This window comes from Phyllobates terribilis, unplaced genomic scaffold, assembly GCF_046119375.1.
Source record: "Phyllobates terribilis strain yellow unplaced genomic scaffold, ASM4611937v1 Scaffold_12__6_contigs__length_324123572, whole genome shotgun sequence".
NCBI classification, from domain to species: Eukaryota; Metazoa; Chordata; class Amphibia; order Anura; family Dendrobatidae; genus Phyllobates; species Phyllobates terribilis.
Window position 1 is genome coordinate 38,256,320 of NW_027362772.1, and position 17,165 is coordinate 38,273,484.

At 45.4% G+C, this 17,165-nt stretch overlaps 1 long non-coding RNA gene across 1 annotated transcript in view; it reads right to left on the minus strand.

Annotated features, from left to right (window-relative positions):
* Positions 1–17,165, minus strand: part of LOC141173012 (uncharacterized) — a 90,007-nt gene that overhangs the window by 28,851 nt on the left and 43,991 nt on the right. Inside the window, exon 2 of the long non-coding RNA XR_012252571.1 lies at positions 7,733–7,841. This is a non-coding gene — a long non-coding RNA (uncharacterized lncRNA). The remainder of the gene's footprint in view (positions 1–7,732; positions 7,842–17,165) is intronic.

Genomic DNA, 17,165 nt, shown 5'->3' on the forward strand with positions numbered 1-17,165 from the left:
CACACAACATCACCGCTTCTTTGAGAAACTCTGTGTGTGACAGGGTGCATTTCACCACAGACACTTGGATGAGTAGGCATGGACAGGCGCGTTACATGTCGCTGACTGGGCACTGGGTAACTATGGTGACAGCAGGACAAGGGGCTGCTGTCCAAGTCTTACCGTCCCCACGAGTTGTGCGTCAATCCTCTTTATGTCAAAGTTCCTCCACTGCTTCTGCCTCCTCAACCTCCTCTCGGTCTTCCACCTGCACCCAAAGCCTGTCTGGTCATGCCACAATCTTTCTAACTGCGCAGAAGGGATCCTGCACACCTCCTTACTATGCTGGCAGTAGGGCTCAACGTCATCAGGCGGTTTTTACTTTGAAATGTCTGGGAAATGTGAGTCACACAGCTGAGGAGTTGTGGTCAGCTCTGGAGAACCAATTTCATGAATGGTTGTCTCCACTGGACCTGAAACCAGGGAAGGCCGTGTGCGACAATGCTGCAAACCTGGGTGCGGCCCTTCGCCGGGGCAATGTCACACACGTGCCTTGTATGGCTTACGTGTTGAACCTGGTTGTCCAGCAATTTTTAGCCCACTATCCCAGACTAGATGGCCTTCTGCAGAGGGCACGGTCGCTGTGTGCTCACTTCCGCCGTTCGCATCCCGCAGCTCAGCGACTTACATCTCTACAGAAGTCGTTGGGCCTGCCACTTCACCGGCTAAAATGCGATGTGCCTACCCGGTGGAATTCAACTCTGCACATGTTGCAGCGACTGTGGCAGCACCGACAAGCCCTGGTGCAATACGTTCTGACGTATAGCCTGGGCCAACGAGATCCAGACGTGGGGCAAATCACGCTGGAGGAGAGGTCTCAGATCAGGGACCTATGCACCCTTCTGCACAGTTTTGAAATGGCGACGAAGATGTTTAGTGCTGACGATGCCATTATCAGCATGACTATTCCGGTGATTTACATGCTGGAGCACATGTTAAACAGAATTCGGAGTCAGGTGGTGGCACAAGAGGAGGTGGAGGAAGTAGAGGAGGAGGAGTTGTATGCGGAAGGGCTAACATCTGCAAGGTCCAGACGGTCGGCAGCACCAAGGCGGCAGGCATGTGAGGGTGGGGGAGATGGTTTTACCAGGGCGCATGGTAGCAGCCAAACTAGTGAGGAAGGTGCAGGAGCCCAGGAAGAAGTGGAGGACGAACTGATGGAAGACTCATCAGATGAGGGAGACCTTGATCACATTTCTGTTGTGCGAGGTTGGGGGGAGAGGACAGAGGAAGGAAGCATGATTGTTACCTCGCCACCAAAAGAACAGGGACTTGGTGCTCCTGGATGCGCAACACACATGAGTGCCTTCTTGCTGCACTACCTGCAACATGACCCTCGAATTGTGAGAATTAGAAATAATCCTGACTACTGGGTTGCCACACTGTTAGATCCCCGGTACAAAAGTAAATTTGCAGAAATTATTCCTGCCATAGAAAGGGATGCACGCATGTAGGAGTATCAGCAGAGACTGTTGCAGAATCTTACATGTGCTTTTCCACAAAACACCAGTGGTGCACGTAGTGAATCTCACAGTTCCAACTTGCCAACCGTGGGACCGTCAAGTGTTCAGCACTCAAACCGTAACAGAACCACAGTATCTGCTGGTAACATCAATTTTGCGCAATCATTTCACCACTTTTTTAGCCCATCCTTTGCAAGGCCACAGGAGACAAGAAGTCTGACACATAGTCAACGCCTAGAGACGATGGTACAGGAGTATCTCCAAGTAAACATTGAAGCCATGACTGTGTCACTGGACCCTTGCTCTTTTTGGGCTTCCAATCTGGATAAATGGCCGGAGCTAGCCACTTACGCCTTGGAGATCTTGTCATGCCCCGCAGCCAGCGTTCTGTCTGAACGTGTGTTCAGCGCTGCTGGTGGTGTGCTGACAGATAAGCGCACGCGGCTCTCCACTGATAATGTAGACAGACTCACGTTCATAAAGATGAACAAATCATGGATCCGAAACGACTTTTCTACCCCTGTGTCATCCTGGGGAGAGTAAAAGCTTGATGATTGGTTAAAATCACCCTACCAACCGTTTTAAGCTTTCAAATTACTAATCATGTTTATCTGTATCTTGGCTGGAAAACAATTTGGGCTTTGTAGCAGTGTGCAGCACTGATTCTATTAGGCCATCTATAATAAGCTCCACCAGATTTAAAATTACTAATCATGTTTATCTGTATCTTGGCTGGAAAATAATTTGGGCTTTGTAGCAGTGTGCAGCACTGATCCTATTAGGCCATCTATACTAAGCTCCACCAGATTTAAAATTAATAATAATTTTTAGCTGCATCTAGCCCGGAAAATAATTTTGGGGCTCCGAGATGCGCAAGACACATAAGTGCCTTCTTGCTGCACTACCTGCAACATGACCCTCATATTGTCAGAATTCGAAGTAATCATGACTACTGGGTTGCCACACTCTTAGATCCCCCAAACTTTTCGATCAACCTTTTCATTTTAATAAAGACCAAAAAAATGGTCATTTTTGAAATTATAAGCATTAGCAGGTTATTAGAAACTGAAATCAAACAGTTTTCAACTCAAAACTTTATTCTAGGTGATGTTACATTTTCACATAGGACCCCTTGTTCGAAAGGAGCTTCTGAACTCTCTCATCCATTGAATTTGTCAGGTTTTGGATGGTTTCTGCTTCAATTGTTTTGCATGAGGACAGAATACCCTCCCAGAGTTGTTGCTTAGATGTGAACTGCCTCCCGCCATCATAGACACTCCTTTTGATGATGCTCCAGAGGTTCTGAAGGGGGTAGAGGTCAGGGTAGCATGGGGGTCACACCATAAGTTTGTCCCCTTTTATGCCCATATCAGCCAGAGATGCAGATGTTTTATGTGCAGCATGAGATGGTGCATTATCATGCAAAAAAATGATCTTGCTGTGAAATACACGGTTCTTCTTCTTGAACCATGGCAGGAAATGCTGTTTGAGAAAATCCACATACATTATGGAGTTCATCTTTAGCGCCTTCAGGGATCCTAAAGGGGCCGACAATCTCTCTCCCCATGATTCCAGCCCAAAACATTACCCCACCTCCTCCTTGTTGGCGCTGTAGCCGTGTTTGCGTGGGGTGTCCATCAACCAGCCATCCTCCACTCCATCCATCTGGACCATCGAGCGCTGCACGGCACTCGTCCGTGAACAAAACAGTTTTGAAATCAGTCTTCATGTAATGTTTGGCCCACTGGAGCCGTTTCTGCTTGTGTGAAGTGGATAGAGGAGGTCGACAGGATGGCGTATGCACAGCTGCAAACCTCTGAAGGACCCTGCATCTTGGTGTTCGGGGGACGTTGGAGGCACCAGCAGCTTCAAAAACTTGTCTGCTGCTATGACAAGGCTTTTTTGCCGCTGCTCTTTTAACCTGACGTAATTGCCTGTAGGAAAGAGTCCTCAATTTGCCCTTATGAGCACGCACACGTGTGTACTGTGAATCAGCTACATACTTCTTGATTGCCAAGACACTACATCCTGATCATCGCACAATGTTGATTGTAGTCATGCCTTGACCTAAACACTCCACAATTTGTTGCTTCTCAGCAGCCGACACATCCTTTTTCTTTCCCATTTTGGCAGAAAATGTAGGCTGCTTAATAATGTGAGACATCCTTCTTAAGTAGTCTTGCCTTTCATTGGACACACCGGCCAAACTAATTAGCACAGGTGTCTGCAATTGCTTACAGTGATATAAAGAGCCCTGACACACATCACCATCAATGAGTTTAACTGACAAACAAACAAATTCTTCCCTTATCACTCCTAAACACTTTTTGCATAATAATTTGGAACACAGTGTACATGTGCTTTTCCACAAAACACCAGTGGTTCACGTAGTGAATCTTACAGTTCTAACTTGCCAACCGTGGTCTGTATGGAGTTGTTCAATAAAGGGCCCAAAATTAAGATAACATAGATGGGAGAGGTCTCTATGAATAGGAATTCCTAAGTATTTGATACCCTGTGAGGGCCAGGCAAAGGGAAAGTTGGACTGGATGGAATCCTATATGGATTTGGGGAGGGAGACATCGAGGGCCTCAGACTTCGCTGCAGTGATTTTAAAATTTGACCATGTAACAAAGTGATCTATTTCAGCCATAACAGCACGGATGGATATAGGTGATTGAGTGATATATACTAGGACATCATCAGCAAATATTGAGCACTTGTACTCGGTGCCTCCCACCTCAATCCACCTAATATTGGGGTTATGGCGAATTGATGAGAGCAGGTGCTCCGTCACTAGGATGTATAAGAGAGGGGACAGAGGACATCCCTGCCTTGTCCAATTGGTGATTGTGAAAGGTGATGAAAATGTTCTGATGCGCCCCCTGGGCCTTGGGACACCCGGAGCCGGACCCTTTTTGGTGGATGCTGGTGGTTGTAGTCTCCGTGGCGGCGACCCGGTTCCGTGGCTCAAGGCGGTCAAACCAGTGGCGGAACTATTTATGTGGTTTTGATGTTTAAATGTCCGACTACGCCATCCGTGGATTGCGGTCAGAGTGAACCGCCGCTCCAGGGCAGACCGCTGAGGCTGGTGTTGTGGGTGCAGCAGAGTGTAACATAACTCCCCACGGGAGGAGTATAGCCTCAGGGCAGTGTATGCGGAGGATGGGGGTGAGGGTGCAGGGCAGCAGCAGTAACGACACGGAGTCAGTGATGCAGTCCAGGGCCTTTACTCACAGCTCTTATTATCCAGACCACGTCTGCAGGTAACGGCTGCCCACGTCGTACTGTGCTCACCAGGTGAGGGGCTCAGACAACTCCCAGATAACTTTGGAGCGCTTCACAGGACCCCCTTTGTGTGTCCTTTGTCTGGCCTTTCTTACCAACCCTTCTGTCCGGCTGCCTCGGGCCTCCTCTTGGTAAACTTGGCGCCAGTTTCCCTGACCCTATGTGGTGCCTTCCTAGCGGGTGTAGCGAGGGGCTGCGCCACATAAAATGTCACAGCCTCCGGTTTCTAGCTTAGCGTCATTTCCTGCCTCCACTAGTTTCGGGGACCGGTCTCCCCCTTTGGCCTAACCCCTCCACACAGGTGAATTCGGGCGTTCGGTGGCGACTCGCCCGTCCGCACCCCTGGGATCCCTTCGTTCCTCGTTCCTGGAGCCTTCTCCACTCCTCTTCCTTCCTTCTCCCTCTTCCAGGCCTGGGCCTCTGTTACTAGGCCCGCCTCCGGAGCAGAGCTCATGCAGAGCCCCTGCTCCCTGCCACTTCTGCTCAGACTTCTCTGCACTGAACTAAGATGGTGCCCACCTTTTATACTCCCTTCTCAATGCACCCAGGAACTGCTTCCTCCCTGCTCCTGCACTACAGGGTTCCCCTTCCTCAGTGTACCCTCCCCCCACTCCAGCCAGGGACAGGGAGTGTCGTGCCCATCTCAGGGGCATATTGGTCTCCCTGCCCCACGGCAATGTGGTGTAATGCATGCAGGTGTCGGGTCCTGATCCACACTCCATCCTTACCTGAGAGTGAGATATCACACCTCTGGGTGAGGTGCAATACCTCTGTAGCAACCGAGCCCTCAGGGTGCTACATTTCCATTTATCTTCAGCCTAGGTGATGTATTGTGATACAGGGCCGTGATTTTGGCTATAAAAGGGTCCCCTAGACCCCTACCCCAAGCTTTTTAAGAGAATCATATATGGCGTGCCAGGAGACTCTATGGAATGCTTTCTCAGCATCCAACGAGAGTATCTAATTACAAATTTTTAACTGCATCTAGCCCAGGAAATACTTTGTGCCTAGTAGCAGTGTCTGCTAGTCAGCGGATTATCCCAGCTGTTAAGCAAGCTACACCACCTGTAGTTTGGACACTTAATTTTTTCAAAGGAAATGCTTCGGGACCACGGGATACTCAGTTTAGAGCATCAGGAGGCACCCCAAAGCATAGGGGCTGGGACTGGCAGTAGGATGCCTTGCGGTGGACAGCCGAGCTCGATCCTTATAAAAGCTTTTTAACTGCAGCAGCTTTAGTGGATGCTACTGGAGCTGGAATTACGCGGCTGCTGGCATGAGACTTGCCCTCCAATAGATCCTTGTAAATGGATTTAAAGTGTATTCATTCAAATTAGAGAGACAATTTAAATTAAAAAGCTTAGAGCTGCCTCTACCACAGGGGGGCTCGCTCGACCCACCAGCGGACAGGCACCAGTATTGGGAGAGGGGGGCTGGCCGTCAGGGTTCACCGCGGCTCTGGCACAAACCCGGCGACACGGAGGTGGCACGGGCAGGAGCGGACTGAACGTGTCGGCTTCTCACTTTTTGGATTTTAGAAGGGCATGACATGCCTATATCTGTGTCTCCCCCTCCTTTTACTCCTCCACCTCTTTTCTTTTCGCATGACTATATGTTCTTGTCACTTTTCCATGTGTTAGTTGTGTCTTCTGAGCAGTTTGTCAGCTTTTGGACACCTTTGAAGGTGGTTTCTATGTGTTTCTATGTGTTTTTGTTTGCCTGCCATTGGTTTTAACGGTGTTCGAAGGTGTTCGACGAACAGTTCGACGAACAGTTCGGCGAACACACGGGTGTTCGACGAACCGAACCGAACTCAAACACTACGGGGGTTGCTCAACACTACTTCCTAGCCAGCAATAACATTTTAGCTGCTCCTTCCTATTTTCTATATCTTCTGCCCACTTTCAGGAACCATGTAAACGGATCACCTGTGGCTAACTCCTTTACTCTATGTGCCCGCAGCCTCGCTGATTTCTCTCTTCACAGACCCACAGCTCTCAAGACTTGGCTGACACTTTCCACTCCTGGAGGCCTATAGGGACTCTCACAAAGTTGCTGAACCAAAGTCCCCTTCCCAACGCACCTGCTATAGGTTTTCCTTGACTACCATTCAAGCTCCTTCCTTTACTTGTTTTCCTTCTGTCTGTCTGCTTTTCTGTCCTCCCTCCTCTTTTACATCCAGACACTCCGGTGAAGGACACTTTGACCAGAGGAGTGTCCTTCTTTCCTTGTCCGAACTCACTTACTAACTGAACTTCCTATTCCTGTCACTAACCCTCAATCCTCCCCATCCTGACCTGGGCTTTACAGTTAAGCCTGCCTATACTACCAACAGGAAACTTCAGCTACAGAAGAATAACTCAAATATAACACTGTAACACATATGTAAAATGCATTTTCATAGATTTAACCACTAGGAGATGTTAGAGGAATGGAACGCCATCCTCACCACCCTTACACCTGCGCTATCCTTAACAGAGCACAATATCGGTCAGTCCGCAGCAGAATTCTAGAAGTTTAATACAGGTGTGGTGCTTACTCAAGGGCCACAGCATGGAGTTAATTACTGCAGCTGGGGTTCAGGACAGCACCCCCAATCCTTAGTATGCCTGGGTGGAATCACAGGTCCAAGCAACATCAGTACAGTGTGTGCTGCCCAGAGATATTCATTGTGATGTCTTCTCCATCAATAGAGCCAAAAGCAGAGACCCTATTGAAAAAATCAACATCGCTGGAACAAGACTGGGTGGTGTTGTCAAAGATGCTCTTTGCAGATGGTCTCTGCTCTAGTTGTTGGAGGTTACAAAAACGAAACACCCCACCGGACTAACCCATAATACGTCAATTGGGTGTTTCAAAATGAGTTTTATAAACCAGACAATAGACAGATATGAGATGTAGGAATTCACAGTCATTAATGGTGATTGAGTAACGTGTATTACCTCCAACAAGCGTACACAAGCAGTACAAGAAGTAGAAGGCAAATTGTGCCAATCGTTGCTGGAAGAATGTGTCCAAAACTGTTTACAAATGAATCTCTGGATTCTTCATCTACATGGAAATAAATATTGATACAACAGATTAAAATTGGAATTATTCAACCCAAATCATAGCCAAAATGTTGTAAACATGGGCTTTCGATTCAAGGCTACATAAATTTGACTCAAATTTTTTGAAGCATTTGTATTCTCACAAATACAGTACAGACCAAAAGTTTGGACACACCTTCTCATTTAAAGATTTTTCTGTATTTTCATGACTATGAAAATTGTACATTCACACTGAAGGCATCAAAACTATGAATTAACACATGTGGAATTATATACTTAACAAAAAAAGTGTGAAACAACTGAAAATATGTCTTATATTCTAGGTTCTTCAAAGTAGCCACCTTTTGCTTTGATGACTGCTTTGCACACTCTTGGCATTCTCTTGATGAGCTTCAAGAGGTAGTCACCGGAAATGGTCTTCCAACAATCTTGAAGGAGTTCCCAGAGATGCTTAGCACTTGTTGGCCCTTTTGCCTTCACTCTGCGGTCCAGCTCACCCCAAACCATCTCGATTACGTTCAGGTCTGGTGACTGTGGAGGCCAGGTCATCTGGTGTAGCACCCCATCACTTTCCTTATTGGTCAAATAGCCCTTACACAGCCTGGAGGTGTGTTTAGGGTCATTGTCCTGTTAAAAAATAAATGATGGTCCAACTAAACGCAAACCAGATGGAATAGCATGCCGCTGCAAGATGCTGTGGTAAACATGCTGGTTCAGTATGTCTTCAATTTTGAATAAATCCCCAACAGTGTCACCAGCAAAGCACCCCCACACTATCACACCTCCTCCTCCATGCTTCACGGTGGGAACCAAACATGTAGAGTACATCCGTTCACCTTTTCTGCGTTGCACAAAGACATGGTGGTTGGAACCAAAGATCTCAAATTTGGACTCATCAGACCAAAGCACAGATTTCCACTGGTCTAATGCTCATTACTTCTGTTCTTTAGCCCAAACAAGTCTCTTCTGCTTGTTGCCTGTCCTTAGCAGTGGTTTCCTAGCAGCTATTTTACCATGAAGGCCTACTGCACAAAGTCTCCTCTTAACAGTTTTCTGCTGCTAGAACTCTGTGTGGCACAGACCTGGTCTCTAATCTGAGCTGCTGTTAACCTGTGATTTCTGAGGCTGGTGACTCGGATAAACTTATCCTCAGAAGCAGAGGTGACTCTTGGTCTTCCTTTCCTGGGGCGGTCCTCATGTGAACCAGTTTCTTTGTAGCGCTTGATGGATTTTGCAACTGCACTTGGGGACACTTTCAAAGTTTCTCCAATTTTTCGCACTGACTGACCTTCATTTCTTAAAGTAATGATGGCCACTCGTTTTTCTTTACTTAGCTGATTTTTTCTTGCCATAATACAATTTCTAACAGTCTATTTAGTAGGACTATCAGCTGTGTATCCACCAGACTTCTGCACAACACAACTGATGGTCCCAACCCCATTTATAAGGCAAGAAATCCCACTTATTAAACCTGACAGGGTACACCTGTGAAGTGAAAACCATTTCCGGTGACTACCCCTTGAAGCTCATCAAGAGAATGCCAAGAGTGTGCAAAGCAGTCATCAAAGCAAAAGGTGGCTACTTTGAAGAACCTTGAATATAAGACATGTTTTCAGTTATTTCACACTTTTTTGTTAAGTATATAATTCCAATTGTGTTAATTCATAGTTTTGATGCCTTCAGTGGGAATGTACAATTTTTCATAGTCATGAAAATACAGAAAAATCTTTAAATGAGAAGGTGTGTCGAAACTTTTAATCTGTACTGTACATATTTTGTGTCATAAGCATAGCACCTTGGAACTATTCTGCTGATTTGTAGAGGGCAAGTAAAGGCATGAAAAAAAATACCACCACCCCCATTTATCATCTTCCATGTAGCTTCTTATGCCATTTTTTCTAAATCTCTATGACAAGTGATGTCCTATTTTTTATCTTCACTCTGTGTCAGCGCTTCAAAGAAAAAGTAGAGGAGAGGAGAGGATTGAGGGAGCTGCACAGAAGACTGGATGATGGGCTGCTGTGGTAAGAAAGGTCAGTGGCAAGGTGAGATTTTTTTTCCTCACTATGTATATTATACTCTGGAGATTTTAGACACCTCAGAGCCTGGTAAGACAAATTTGGTTTGCATTAGATAAAATCTATGCAAAGTCCTATTTCTTAGTACTGAGGATAAAGTCATGTAGCTCAATGGCTAAAATGGGAGTCTATATACAGATTCTGCAAGGAAATATTATCAGATCCCCTTGAGAAGCAGAGAGCAGCCTAATGTAGAGAAATTTCATAAATTCACCATAACCAGTAGATCCAGTTCCAAGTAATAGCTGGTACCAGAGTAAGAGGAGCTAAAGACGGAGCAAACAAGGCAAAATGGAACCTGCTGTACAGAGAGGCTGACTACAAAAGAAAGTAACAAAGACAAGGTCCTTGAATAATATTGTGTAATTGTGTTGGACATAGGACACTGTGCCTTTTTACTTACTGCAGTGTATAACTGACAAGTTCTGAGCCTAAATACTGTGTGTAACTGACAAGTTCTGAGCCTAAATACTGTGTGTAACTGACAAGTTCTGAGACGTGATGAGCGAGTACCATAATATTAATAATCGCTATACTCGTAACGAGTACTTTGTAATAATCACGTATTCGTTCCGAATACCTAGTACAATGTAAATCAATAAGAAATGCGAGTAATTTTCTGTTGGACCCTACAAAGGAGTCTGGGGGCCTGAGGAAAAGGCTGAAATGGATGGGAAAGTGATGAAACAGAATGGGAAGAGCCTGGAGAATGTGCATGCATGCATTTCTGACTCACATATGGTTTCTGGGAATAAGTTTGTCGCAGTATTACGCCACTTTTACAGACACACAAGAACAACTACCAAATCTAACCTAAATTGCATTTTACAGGCCAAAAAGGTTAGGAAACAATTTTTCCTGCACAATAACTTATATATAAGGCTAAATAAACCAGAGAAACCAAAAAATATCCCTTTTAGCCTTTGTTCACACATACTGTTGTGGCTTTTTCTCGCCGTTTACAATTGGGAGGGCCCTGACTTATACATTTTGTAGGTCCCTCTGTCCTACATAATTTTTAGTTCGCTATTCCCCAGCACTTTACAAGCACAGCTAGAACGCACCAGTAGGTATGTTGATGTTTGACCTGAGAGGCCTCAGGTGGCTCTGTAACATGCGTTTTGGAGGGACAGCTGTTACTTAGACATTTGGGCCGTCCCTCTATCATTGACGCTCAGATAGTGGAATACATATTCCATAGCAGTTTACAATGTGCCCATTGTAGCATTGGGCTTGACCCCCTCCTCCTCCACCACCATGTGATACTGCGGCGCTAAATTCAAATGTTCAGAGGGCCTGAGGAGGCAGGAAAGCTGAGTTTTGTGAGAGCCCTCGTGTGGCCCTATAACATACATTTTGAAGTGCCCTCCTCTAGAGATTTTGGAGGTGCCTCTTGTGTACATTTGAGAGTGCCCTCACATATTCATATTGTAAGGCCCTCATTCTATTATTTAACTCATTTAATGGCAGAGATTACAGAGAAAAAAGCCAAGAGACATGGAGTACTAGAAGGTGACAGTGAGTGCGGCCTGTGATCCTCAGGTTTGTCAGAAATATGTGAACCGGAAAACTAAAGCTGCACTAGTCAACTGAATGACGAGCTGAAATATATCACTTGTGCAAGTCAATGGACAAAGGATATATGGTGCCCCCCTCCAGGATGGGTTGGAGAAGCTTCTCCAAATGGCTCAGAGATTTTGATTGTCATTATTCCCCAGATTATATAGGAAGAGAAGACTTCTTAATACTGTACTACTTGGTCCAGTGCAGAATGTGCATCTTGTTTCCAAAAATTACTCCTGGAGGCTGTGTCATAGGTGCAGGAAGATTCCATGACAAGGGCCTCCCTTAACAAACATTATCTACGATAAAGTACTGTTGTAGTTGTGGACCTCAATTCAAGTTTTCAGAGGGCCATCAGTCGGTCATCAACAGTCAGTGTAAATTTCTATTGAATATGTATCCCCAGTCTCAGTCACATAGTGGCACAAGCAAGGCATTTTTTTGCCAAATAGGGTGACTCAAAGTGCATTTCTATTGAATATGTATCACCTATCACAGTCACAATGTGGCACAACCTGTGACAAGGGCCTCCAATGACAAGTTTGGTAGGACCACTGTACATTCCAGTACAAGTCACGGTAAGTTTTCAGAAATTTCTGAACAACTATGTTCAGCACGCGAGCCATGCATGGCACTTGTATCAGCTTGCCGAACTTTAAAGCCGCCACCAGGTTACGCCCATTATCGCAGGTGACCAGACTGGGTTAGAGGTGCAGAAAGGAGAGCCACTGATCGGTCTGTTGTTTTAAAGCTTGCCGCAGCTCTGCTGCAGTGTGTGCTTTCAGAACTAATCAGATCAGCTTCAGCAGAGCGTGTTGCCGCTTTGCCATTGTGCTCCTGCACAGGTCCCAGCTTGGCAGTGATGGGGAGGGTATTCAGCAGAGGATGAGGAGCAGGAGGAGGGAAGAGAGGAAGTGGAATATGAAGATGTGGAAACCCTGACATAAGTTGGGCCCGCTATTCTTGGCGTGGGTAGGATGTGTGATGTTCCTGTTTGCTCCTTTGTCTCACCCCCCACCAGGTTCACCCAGTGTGCCGTGACAGAAATGTTTCATCCCTGTCCACAACAACTTGTCCAAGTGTCTGTTGTTAGGTGGACCTTCCCGGTTACACTGTTGGTGAGCGCACGGTTCAGATAGTTTAACACGTATTTGTGTAATGCAGGGACGGCACACCGGGCAAAATAGTGGCGACTGGGAACACTGTATTGTAGGGCAGCCACAGCCAAGAGATCACAGAAATTCTGTTTTCCTAAAAGCCTAAACGGCAACATCTCCACAGCTAGCAATTTGGCAATCTGCGAGTTTAGTATTTGTGCCTGTGGGTGCGTGGCTGGGTATTTATGCTTTCTTTCCAAGCTCTCAGGCATGGACAATTGGATGCTTCACTGGGACAAGGAAGTGGATGTGTTTGATGTTTGTTGTGTGTGAACAGTATCAAGAGAATATAGTCGGCACTCCGTACAGCTGGGGTGGTGCACGTGGAAAACAATGTTTCTAGGAAGAGCAAATCCCAGCACTCACATGATGGTGGTTAATTTGTTTATTCCACAACTTTTATGTTGTGTGTGACTAACCGCAGCTTGTGGGCAGGAGGTATGAGCGCCTGCTTCCTGAACAGCAGATTCTGAAAGACATAACCCAGGTGACATGGCATTGGTTTGACCCGCAGACGCAGATTTGGTACCTTGGTGTTCCGCCCACCAACTGGGGTGCTTGGCTGCCATGTGGTTTCACATACTGGTGGTGGTCAGGTTGCCTTTGCCCTGGCCTCTGCTCAACTTGGTATGGCAGATGCTGCAGACTACAATGTTTTTCTCTGAAGGACTTTCAAAAAAAAAATTCCACACAGCAGCTGAACGCCCCCTTGCCCTGACTTGGCGCACAGGAGGGGTGCTCTTGGGAACAGTTGACCCTGTTCTAACTCTGGGGAGAAACCACAACCCCTTGGTGCCTGGGTTGGTGCTACATATCCATCTTCCTCTGTGTCGCTTTCATAGCTATGCGTGCCAATGATCCAGATCGGATCAGTGGACTCATCATCGACCACCTTGTCTTCCATCTCATCCTACTTCCCAGTTGATATTGTAGGCTGACCTTATGGCAACTGTGTCTCATCATCATCAGCCTCCACATCTGGAGATAGTAATCGACGCTCCTCCAAGTTGCTTTCATTTGGCCGTAGGTCCTCAAAGGCTTACGCCCCTCTTCAATGCTGCACGGGGATAGGCCAGAGACAACTAAAGGATACGTACCAAACAGGTCCTCAGAGTGGCCAACCTTGGGGTCATATGTCTCCTGTGACTGATAATGGTGGGAGGAAGGAGAACCAGCTTCAGGATTGGATAGGCCAGCCTTCTGTGTATCCACTGTAGACTGTATGGTCGTGGAAGATTTTTGCTGCATGACAAATGCATAGAGGCCTTGTCTGCTATCCAAGACTGCTCTTCTGGCTTCCACACACGTTTACATTCCTGATCGGGAAATTTTTCCAGGAACATAGTGGATGCATCAAGCTTCCTCTGACCTGACACAGACTGTGTGCCTTCTCGCGCACCACTGACAACACCACGTCCACATTCACGTTCCTGTACCTTAACAACAAGATTTTTTGGCATTTTGGGTTTTGTTGACAGATTTTCAGATGTTTATGGCACAAGCTAAGCAAGCTGTCACAGCCAAAATAGTGGGTAAAATGGCCTGGTGCGTGCTTGGTAGCAGGCAGTAGGAAATATTTGGACTACTGCTTTGCATGGGGCACTAACTGCCTTTTTAAGTGGACTAATGTGGTCAGCAGAAGCCAGGCTCTGAGCCCTAAAACAGCAAGGAAAATAGACCGATGCTTTTAAAAGAAAAGGCAGCACAAAATGCTACTACTTTGTGTGCTGGAAAAATATTCCTTTTCCTCGGTTGTTTTAAAATGGATACTGAAAGAACACTTTAACCTCTCCCAACGTAATACACAATCTCTCTCTCCCTGTACTCTGACTTTGCTGTGTGTCTTCAGCTCTGAAAAGAGCTATTTTTTGGTGTTATTATGGAGCTAGTGAGCGGCTCCTTTAAACTATCCCTGCTCGATCATCTTTCCCTCCCTACTCTACACTGAACTAGTACACACTGCAACACTGCAGGTAGCCTTGAACAGGAATTTTGTTTTAAAAAGAGGCCTAAACACTCTCCCTAGCAGCTCAGTGATTTTTCCCTATACTTGTAGAATGCAGGCTCCGGATGCAATGTGCACAAAATGGCGGCGGTAAGGCTTAAATAGACCCTATGAGGCTGGGCGGCCAGCGAATCACTGTAATGCCACAACCAAGATGTCTGCGGCATTACTGTGATTGGTTAAGAAGCCAAGTATGTTTAGTGGCTGCAAAGGAGGGGCCAAACTGCAGGGAGGGATATCCGAATATAGCGAGGCGAGTACACAAATACTCGCAATATAGCGAGTAACCTGAATACCGTACTATCCATGCGAATAGCGAATAGTAATGAATACAATCACTCAACACTACTTCTGAGCCTAAATATTGTATGTAATTGACAAGTTCTGTGCTTAAATACTGTATGTAACTGACAAGTTCTGTGCTTAAATACTGTGTGTAACTGACAAGTTCTGTGTTTAAATACCGTGTAACTGACATGTCCTGAGTCTAAATACTGTGTTTAACTGACAAGTTGTGAGCCTAAATACAGTATGTAACTGACAAGTTCGGATCCTAAACACTGTGTGTAATTGAAAAGTTCTGAGCCTAAATACTGTATGTAACTGACAAGTTCGGATCCTAAACACTGTGTGTAACTGACAAGTTATGAGTCTAAATACTGTATGTAACTGACAAGTTCGGATCCTAAACACTGTGTGTAATTGAAAAGTTCTGAGTCTAAATACTGTGTGTAACTGACAAGTTGTGAGCCTAAATACAGTATGTAACTGACAAGTTCGGATCCTAAACACTGTGTGTAACTGACAAGTTCTGAGTCTAAATACTGTATGTATCTGACAATTTCTGAGCCTAAATACTGTGTGTAATTGAAAAGTTCTGAGTCAAAATACTGTGTGTAACTGACAAGTTCTGTGTTTAAATACCGTGTAACTGACATGTCCTGAGTCTAAATACTGTGTTTAACTGACAAGTTGTGAGTCTAAATACTGTATGTAACTGACAAGTTCGGATCCTAAACACTGTGTGTAATTGAAAAGTTCTGAGTCTATATACTGTATGTAACTGACAAGTTTGGATCCTAAACACTGTGTGTATTTGAAAAGTTGTGAGCCTAAATACTGTTTTTAACTGACAAGTTCTGTGCTTAAATAATGTGTGTAACTGACAAGTTCTGATTCGAAATACTGTTTGTAACTGACAAGTTCTGAGCTTAAATTCTGTGTGCAACTGACAAGCCCTGAATCTAAATACTGTGCATAACTCACAGGTTGTGAGTCTAAATACTGTGTGTAACTGACAAGTTCTGAGCCTAAATATTGTATGTAACTGACAAGTTCTGAGCCTAAATACTATGTTTAACCGACAAGTTGTGAGCCTTAAAACTGTGTGTACCTGACAAGTTCTGAGCCTAGATACTGTGTGTAACTGACAAATTCTGAGCCTAAATACTTTATGTAACCTGCAAGTTCTGTGCTTAAATACTGTGTGTAACTGACAAGCTCTGAGTTTAAGTACTGTGTCACTGCCAAGTTCTTAACCTAAATACTGTTTGCTACTGACAAATTCTGTGCTTAAATACTATGTCTAACAAACAGGTTCTGAGCCTAAACACAGTGTGTAACTGACAAGTAGTGGTGAGTGAACACTAAAATGCTCGGGTGCTCGTTGCTCGGGTCAAGCAAATTGGAATTCTTGGGTGCTTGACCAGAGCAACGAGCCCAATGTAAGTCTTTGGGAAACTCAAGCATTTTTCCGGCGGCCCCCCCCGGCGGTCTGCTGAAGGACTGGAAATTGCAGAAATCAATGGGAGCAATGCTCAAATGACATGGGAACAGCATGTGGAAGACCCCTGGAAGCATTTCTGACTCCCAAGACACTGCTGTGAACAATGTTGTCAGAGTCTTGCGCCACTTTTACAGGCTTACAATAAAACTTACAAAAACAAAACCAAAATGGATTTTCCAAGGAAATATGTTAAGGAACATCCTTTCGAGGGTAATGACTTTCATATAAGGCAAAATAAATAACCAAAAACAAAAATGGTCCCCCACACCTTGGGCTATGCTCACATGTAGCATTTTTGCACTTTTGCATTGCTTTCAATGGTGAAAAATACAGTCACCATTGAATGCCATTCATTATAACATTTTACTATCTTATCTGGCCATGTGGTGTGTGAGAAATGATCAGACACATCTTGTTTCATTTATGAAGGAGGGACTCCGAAAGTCACAAAGCCTATTTTTATAGGGCCATCAGGCAGCCTTTACTATTCTTAAAGGGCCAGCAGTCGGCCCTCACTTTTGTTAGAGAGCCATCAGCCGGCTATGCTTTGTTGTTCCCATTACTAAAGAGTGGATCTCCTATACTGTTAAGGCATATGCAGTGAGTGGCAGGGCTGCCCAAAATTTGGACGCACCCCAATACCCCTTTGAAGAGACGTAGAGGATGTCCCCCTGAAAACAATGTTCCCATTTTAGGAAGTGGGTACTGTTTGCCTATGTAGTGAATGCAAGGGCTG